The following is a 7,377-nucleotide window of genomic DNA, read 5'->3' on the forward strand; positions in this document are numbered from 1 at the left end:
GAAGTGATGTGGGGGTAAAATTGTAGTGGGAGACCAAGGTTTAAAAACAGTAAGTGGCTTCAGCTTGGTATGGGTCGCAGCAATTACGCAGAGGTGTAGAGACCTGTACAGCAAAGACTAGCATGGAGTACTGCATCAAAGCAGTCATCAGACTGAAGACAACAGCAGCAGTCTCACTTCAGAACCAAATATTCGAATCACTGTTCAATACACGGCTACACAAACTTTCGAAGTGTACAGTGTCTAACACTCTGGTTATAGGCAATCATCTGGGTCGATGACAAAACATCAGAGGATAGAAATAACAGGAGGTAAAGTTTAAAAGAAGAATAGGCCTGTGTCGTTGCGATTTCCTGCGTGTAAATGTCTCAAACGGGGCGCAACGAGGTAAACGCTGTGGGGCGGCCGCTGTTATGTCGGGGACACGCGAGCAAGTGTCCTGTTTGTACGCGGGCAGGGATCGATTGCCGTACTTCCGGCGCAGCTAATTAAACGCACGCGACGCGATGCTCTGCGGCGGTCGGCGTCGCTAAGCCGCGCGGCGCCGGCTTTCACATTTGTCAGCGCAGATTACTGGCTATTTACTGAGCGCCGGGAAATAAAAAGCCCCCCCCCCCTCTCCTGCCCCCGGTGACGTATATGAAATAGACACCGGCGCCACGTCAGCCACGGTTACAGCTTAATGCCGCATTTACTGTGCTGTGCTGGGCGCCGCTGACAGTTGTGACATTAAACGTGAAGAACTGTGCGAGTTGTAGTACAGGAGCAGAGTTCTGTACTGTCAGGCTCCAGCGGCATACTGAATAATCGATTAACCGGAGGCGGTTGATCGTCCAAACGAAGACAGAGACAGATTTCAATACTCTGCTAATTCGCTGGAAGTATTTCTTCAGAACTGGGTTGAATTCTTAGAAGGCATTAGATGGAAGTAATCTGCCGCCTTCCGGCCATGACTATTGCACTCTTTGGTTTTCTGAAGGATAATAATCTGCTCCATATAAAGTGGGCGTTAACAGCATTACTAGTTAATGTAACGAGAAGTGTTACAAAATTAATCTAAGAGATTAGGAAGAAGTTAATTTGAATACACTACTGGCCATTAAAATTGCTACACCAAGAAGAAATGCAGATGATAAAACGGGTATTCCTTGGACAAATATATTATACTAGAACAGACGCGTGATTACGTTTTCACGCAGTTTGGGTGCTTAGGTCCTGAGAAATCAGTACCCAGAACAACCACCTCTGGTCGTAATAACGGCCTTGATACGCCTGGGCATTGAGTCAAACAGAGCTTGGATGGCGTGTACAGGTGCAGCTGCCCATGCAGCTTCAACACGATGCCACAGTTCGTCAAGAGTAGTGACTGGCGTATTGTGACGAGCCAGTTGCTCGGCCACCATTGACCAAACGTTTTCAATTGGTGCGAGATCTGCAGCAGTCGAACATTTTCTGTATCCAGAAAGGCCCCTACAGGACCTGCAACATGCGGTCGTGCATTAATTATCCTGCTGAAATGTAAGGTTTCGCAGGGATCGAATGAAGGGTAGAGCCACGGGTCGTAACACATCAGAAATGTAACGTCCACTGTTTAAAGTGCCGTCAATACGAACAAGAGGTGACCGAGACGTGTAACCAATGGCACCCCATACCATCACGCCGGGTGATACGCCAGTATGGCAATGACGAATACACGGATCCAATGTGCGTTCACAGCGATGTCGCCAAACACGGATGCGACCACCGTGATTATGTAAACAGAACCTGGATTTAGCCGAAAAAATGGCGTTTTGCCATTCGTGCACCCAGATTCGTCGTTGAGTACACCATCGCAGGAGCTCCTGTCTGTGATGCAGCGTCAAAGGTAACCGCAGCTATGGTCTCCGAGCTGATAGTCCATGCTGCTGCAAACGTCGTCGAACTGTTCGTGCAGATGGTTGTCTTGGAAACGTCCCCATCTGTTAACTCCGCGATCGAGACGTGGCTTCACGATCCGTTACAGCCATGCGGATAAGATGCCTGTCATCTCGACTGCTAGTGATACGAGGCTGTTGAGATCCAGCACGGCGTTCCGTATTACCTTCCTGAACCCACCGATTCCATATTCTGCTAACAGTCATTGGATCTCGACCAACGCGATCAGCAATGTCGCGATACGATAAACTACAATCGCGATAGGATACAATCCGACATTTATTAAAGTTGGAAACGAGATGGACGTATTTCGCCTCCTTACACGAGGCATCATAACAACGTTTCACCAGGCAACGCCGGTCATTTGCTGTTTGTGTATGAGAAATCGGTTGGAAACTTTCCTCATGTCAGCATGTTGTGGGTGTCGCTACCGGCGCCATCCTTGTGTGAATGCTCTGAAAAGCTAATCATTTGCATATCACAGCATCTTCTTCCTGTCGGTTAAATTTCGCGTCTGTAGCACGCCATCTTCGTGGTGTAGTAATTGTAAAAGCAAGTTGTCTATTTTGATTTCGGCCTTAATCTGTTACTGTGTTTTCAGTTTTAGTGAACGGCAGTTCAATTTGTAAATCAGCTTGAAGGACAACATTTAGAAAATCGAAAAAAGTGAGTTTCACTGGAGGTACAGCAGTTCTTAGTTAAATAAATTATGAACTTTGATATTAATTGCACGTGAAGTATTTCACAAAAATTGTCGTTTTCTGGGCGATTTTTTTAATATGAAACGAATACACTGCAGTCGCTGTCGTGATACGCATGCGGAGCGATTTATCTGGCATCCAAAATTGCATGTTCATTGGCTTTGGGCTAATTTTCTAAAATGTACGCGTACAGCCGTGTTAAACACTGCACGGCAAAATGACGCTATTCAAAAGTGGCGCCATAGATGACAGGGGTGAACGACGGCTGCGGAAATGCGCACGGGGGAGTTGTCGTGCAACCGACAGCCTAGATGAACCAAGGGGCTACCAACAACGTCTCCTCATCGACCGTTCAGCAATCGTTGCTGCGTATGGACCTCCGCAGGAGGTGCCTAGTTCATGCAACCACGCTGACTTCTGATCAGCGCCGAAGAAGTCTGGGATTAGCGCGGCAGTACCACAATTGGACGTGCACAGTGTGGCGACAGGTGGCCTTTCAGACGAATGACGGTTTATGTTCCATCGGACAATCTGCCGTTGATGTGCACGACGTGAGCCGGCCGGAGTGGCCGAGCGGTTCTAGGCGCTACAGTCTGGAGGCCGCGCGACCGCTACGGTCGCAGGTTCGAATCCTGCCTCGGGCTTGGATGTGCGTGATGTCCTTAGGTTAGTTAGGTTGAAGTAGTTCTATGTTCTAGGTGACTGATGACCTCAGATGTTAAGTCCCATAGTGCTCAGAGCCATTTGAACACGTCCCCCCCCCCCCCCCCCCCCACGACGTGAAACGTCTTAAAGGCAAACATTCTGCAACAAGGGGGGAGCGTTACGGTCTGTGGAATGTTTTCGTGGCATTCTCTGGATGATCTCGTCATTCTAGAAGGCCTTCCTGGCAATGTGAACCACTACATACAGTTTATTTTTCCCCAGAACGATGGCATTTACTAGCAGGACAATGCAGTGTACACGCGTGTTTCGAAGGGCACTTGGGTGTATTTACCTCACTCCCTTGACCACCAAACCCCCAGATTTAAACACAACCCAGAGTCTGTGGAACAACCTCGATCGGGCTGTTCGCGCCACGGATCTTCAAAAAAAAATGGTTCAAATGGCTCTGAGCACTATGGGACTTAACATCTATGGTTATCAGTCCCCTAGAATTTAGAACTACTTAAACCTAACTAACCTAAGGACAGCACACAACACCCAGCCATCACGAGGCAGAGAAAAATCCCTGACCCCGCCGGGAATCGAACCCGGGAACCCGGGCGTGGGAAGCGAGAACGCTACCGCACGACCACGAGATGCGGGCACGGATCTTCGACCGAGGAACCTGGCGCAGCTGGATACGGCACTGGAGCCGGAATGGCTCAGCATTCCAGTTGGTAACCTCCAGATCCTCACTGACTATCTTCCTGCACGTCTCGCAATGCAAAAATGGTTAATCGGGCTTTTCATAGATGGTCACATTAATGTGACAGGACAGTATCTTTTTCTTCGTTTCCAAACACCGGTTCTGGGTTTAGTAATGAGACTTTTTTGCTCGGTTTATGAAAACCTGTATCTTTTTGCGTGGGAGGGCTGCCTTACACGGCGCTCACTGAGAGACAAGTGGCAGTTAATTGGACGTTGCCGGACGGCGGCTCGGCTTCCTCGTCCGCCGGCAGCGGCGGTGGCGCCGTCGCGAGCCGAGGGGCAGGAGGAGGGAGGCTGCCTCCCGTCCGGTCACTCCATCAGCCGCCTTTGTGTCCCGCCGGCGCTCTGGCAGAGGATACTGTTAGCAATCACTGGCTGCCGCGCGGCACCGCTCTTCGGACAATAAAGCCGGCAAAGTGCTTTCTGCCGCTGCCGATGGAGGCTCTCGAAACGCAGATTATCCAGTCGCCTGGAAGACACAAGCGCCAGACCGCTATTCCGTCCGTGCGCGCGCACTTCTGTCCAGGTTCGCTGCAAAATTCCGAAACTTTGGGCCTCTCTGCTGGAGAGCGGTGCGGAGTGGAAAATGCGGCGCCGCACCCTGTACGACTGTAACGAACGCTGTTCGGCGGGCGCAGCTGATGACGCAAGCTCCACGACTCCAACTAACGGGACTAGGACAGTCCGTAGTACAAAATCGAGTCTTTCTGCCGTTAAAAGAAATCATCGGCAGGTCGTGTACTGGAATTTGTAACCCCTCTACGATGAAACACAAAAAACAGTGAAACAAAAATACTCTGCTCCCAACCCATAAAGCGAATGTGCGCTGTGTAAAATCTCCTTCTGCGTAAATTGCGTTTACTGACGTCAATAGAAAAATGGTTAACTGTTTAGTGAGAGAAAAATAATTTTCGACGGAATCGTTACTCACAGGACACAAAAAGGATTTACATTAGCGAGAGACGTACGCACAGGTTACTTCCTAGTGCCATATTTCATGATTATGGTTAGTTTTACGATCTATAAAAAAAATTACCTGTCTCGCTTTAGGTCTGTATGCAGGAGGCAGAGGGCTTCTCTGATGAGCTGACCTGGAGGAAACTATTATTCCTTTTATGTTTTGACCATGAAATTGGAAAGTTAAAGCCCGCTATACTCGCTTAATTTTTACGTACCGCACAAGCGGCCATTTTGACACAGCCCAAGCCAATCAGGCATTAATCCTTTTTCACTTACCTCATTTTGTAGCATCCAAGAACAGCTACACTCCTTCGCCTTCTCTACAGAAAGGTGCCATAGGGCAATGGTAATAATTGTGTACACCGATTCGGTTCAGATGGCTCTGAGCACTATGGGACTTAACATCTGTGGTCATCAGTCCCCGAGAACTTAGAACTACTTAAACCTAACTAACCTAAGGACATCACACACATCCACGCCCGAGGCAGGATTCGAACCTGCGACTGTAGCGGTCACGCGGTTCCAGACTGAAGCGCATAGAACCACACGGCCACACCGGCTGGCCATACAGCGATTTCTTCAGGTGAATGGTTATTATTAAATAATGAATGAACATACTCAGGTCTGCCCAAGATCTTTTCAGCGCGCTAACACGATAAAGATACAAGAATGTGACATGACGAGATCAACCTAAACGCAGCTGCAGTTTTTCTACACTTTCATAATATTCCATCTGGGATCGAAAATATTTATTTAAAAGCTTGAGTTAGTCACTGTGCATTCATCACGTGCTAACCGAAGGTTTCAGTTTATCTCCGTAGTTCTCAGAAACGTGCTACCACTCTACAAAAATTGGCTCTGAGCACTATGGGACTTAACTTCTGAGGTCATCAGTCCCCTAGAACGTAGAACTAGTTTAAACCTAACTAACCTAAGAACATCACACACATCCATGCCCGAGGCAGGATTCGAACCTGCGACCGTAGCGGTCTCGCGGTTCCAGACTGCAGCGCCTAGAACCGCACGGCCACTTCGGCCGGCTACCACTCTACATAATCAGCCAAAATGTGTATCTTGGAGACATCTGAAGCATGCAGATTTTAAAAATGTCTCTTCTAAGAGAACGGCGTTGGTGTTATATGGCCAGCATCTCAGCAGAATTGATATCACCAGAGAACTAAAATTATAATATGCTCAGAAATTTTAAGGACCTGAGCCTAAGCATAAAAGCACTGACTATTGTAAAATCAAGTCTGCATCTTAGAAACCAATTTTGGATATATCTAGATGTTGGGGATCAAATACTACTCACCCTTTTACAACTTTTCTATTAAGTTATCTAATCCATTACATTTGTTCTTTCAATAATTTGCTTGCTCTTGTTTTTCATAATGGTTCAAATAGCTCTGAGCACTATGGGACTTAACATCTGAGGTCATCAGTCACCTAGAACTTAGAACTACTTAAACCTAACTAACCTAAGGACATCACACACAACCGTAGGGGTAGCGCGGTTCCAGACTGAAGTGTCTAGAACCGCTCGGCCACAACTGCCGGCTTGTTTTTCAAATAAGTCAATTAAGCTGCAAACAAGTACTATGGATAGAATGCACATTGGTCCACTTACACGAGGTGCGACAAGTGCAGTGACACTCAGGGAAAATTGTTCTGGGTGGAAACTAAGAAACGAGCCTCTGTGTATAATTAAGACTCGTCTTACATATAAAGAGGCAACGGCCTTGCCGCAGTAGATACACCGGTTCCCGTGAGATCACCGAAGTTAAGCGCTGTCGGGCGTGGCCGGCACCTGGATGGGTCACCATCCGGGCCGCCATGCGTTGTTGCCATTTTTCGGGGTGCACTCAGCCTCATGATGCCAATTGAGGAGCTACTCGACGGAATAGTAGCGGCTCCGGTCAAAGAAAACCATCAAAACGACCGGAGAGCGGTGTGCCGACCGCACGCTCCTCCTATCCGCATCCTCAACTGAGGATGACACGGCGGTCGGATGGTCCCGATGGGCCACTTGTGGCCTGAAGACGGAGTGCTTTTTTTTTACATATAAAGACGGCGAATCAGAAAATGTGTAGTAGCAGCAATGAAAGAAAAGTACCTTGTCTGGTTTCGGTTCTTGAGTAAGAATGGGCTACCATTCCTCCACTGACATTCAGATACCTGACTAAAAGTGTTGGCACCGCAGTTCAAGCCATAATAAAAGACGAAAGATGGACGCATCACATATAAGCGTCCACTAATAATCGTCCGGATACTTCTCATCAGATAGTGTGTGCGCATTGTGAATACAGTTTTGGCACCGAAATAAAGTTAAGCAGTCGTAGATCGTTAGTAAGGAAGTAAAATAAAGCAGAAAATGCGATATAACTTTGCA

General features: G+C 47.9%; 1 pseudogene; it reads left to right on the forward strand.

Annotated features, from left to right (window-relative positions):
- The first annotated feature begins 6,717 nt into the window (after positions 1-6,717).
- On the forward strand, positions 6,718-6,835 carry LOC126163864 (5S ribosomal RNA; annotated as a pseudogene).
- Positions 6,836-7,377: the final 542 nt, after the last annotated feature.

This window comes from Schistocerca cancellata, chromosome 2, assembly GCF_023864275.1.
Source record: "Schistocerca cancellata isolate TAMUIC-IGC-003103 chromosome 2, iqSchCanc2.1, whole genome shotgun sequence".
NCBI lineage: Eukaryota > Metazoa > Arthropoda > Insecta > Orthoptera > Acrididae > Schistocerca > Schistocerca cancellata.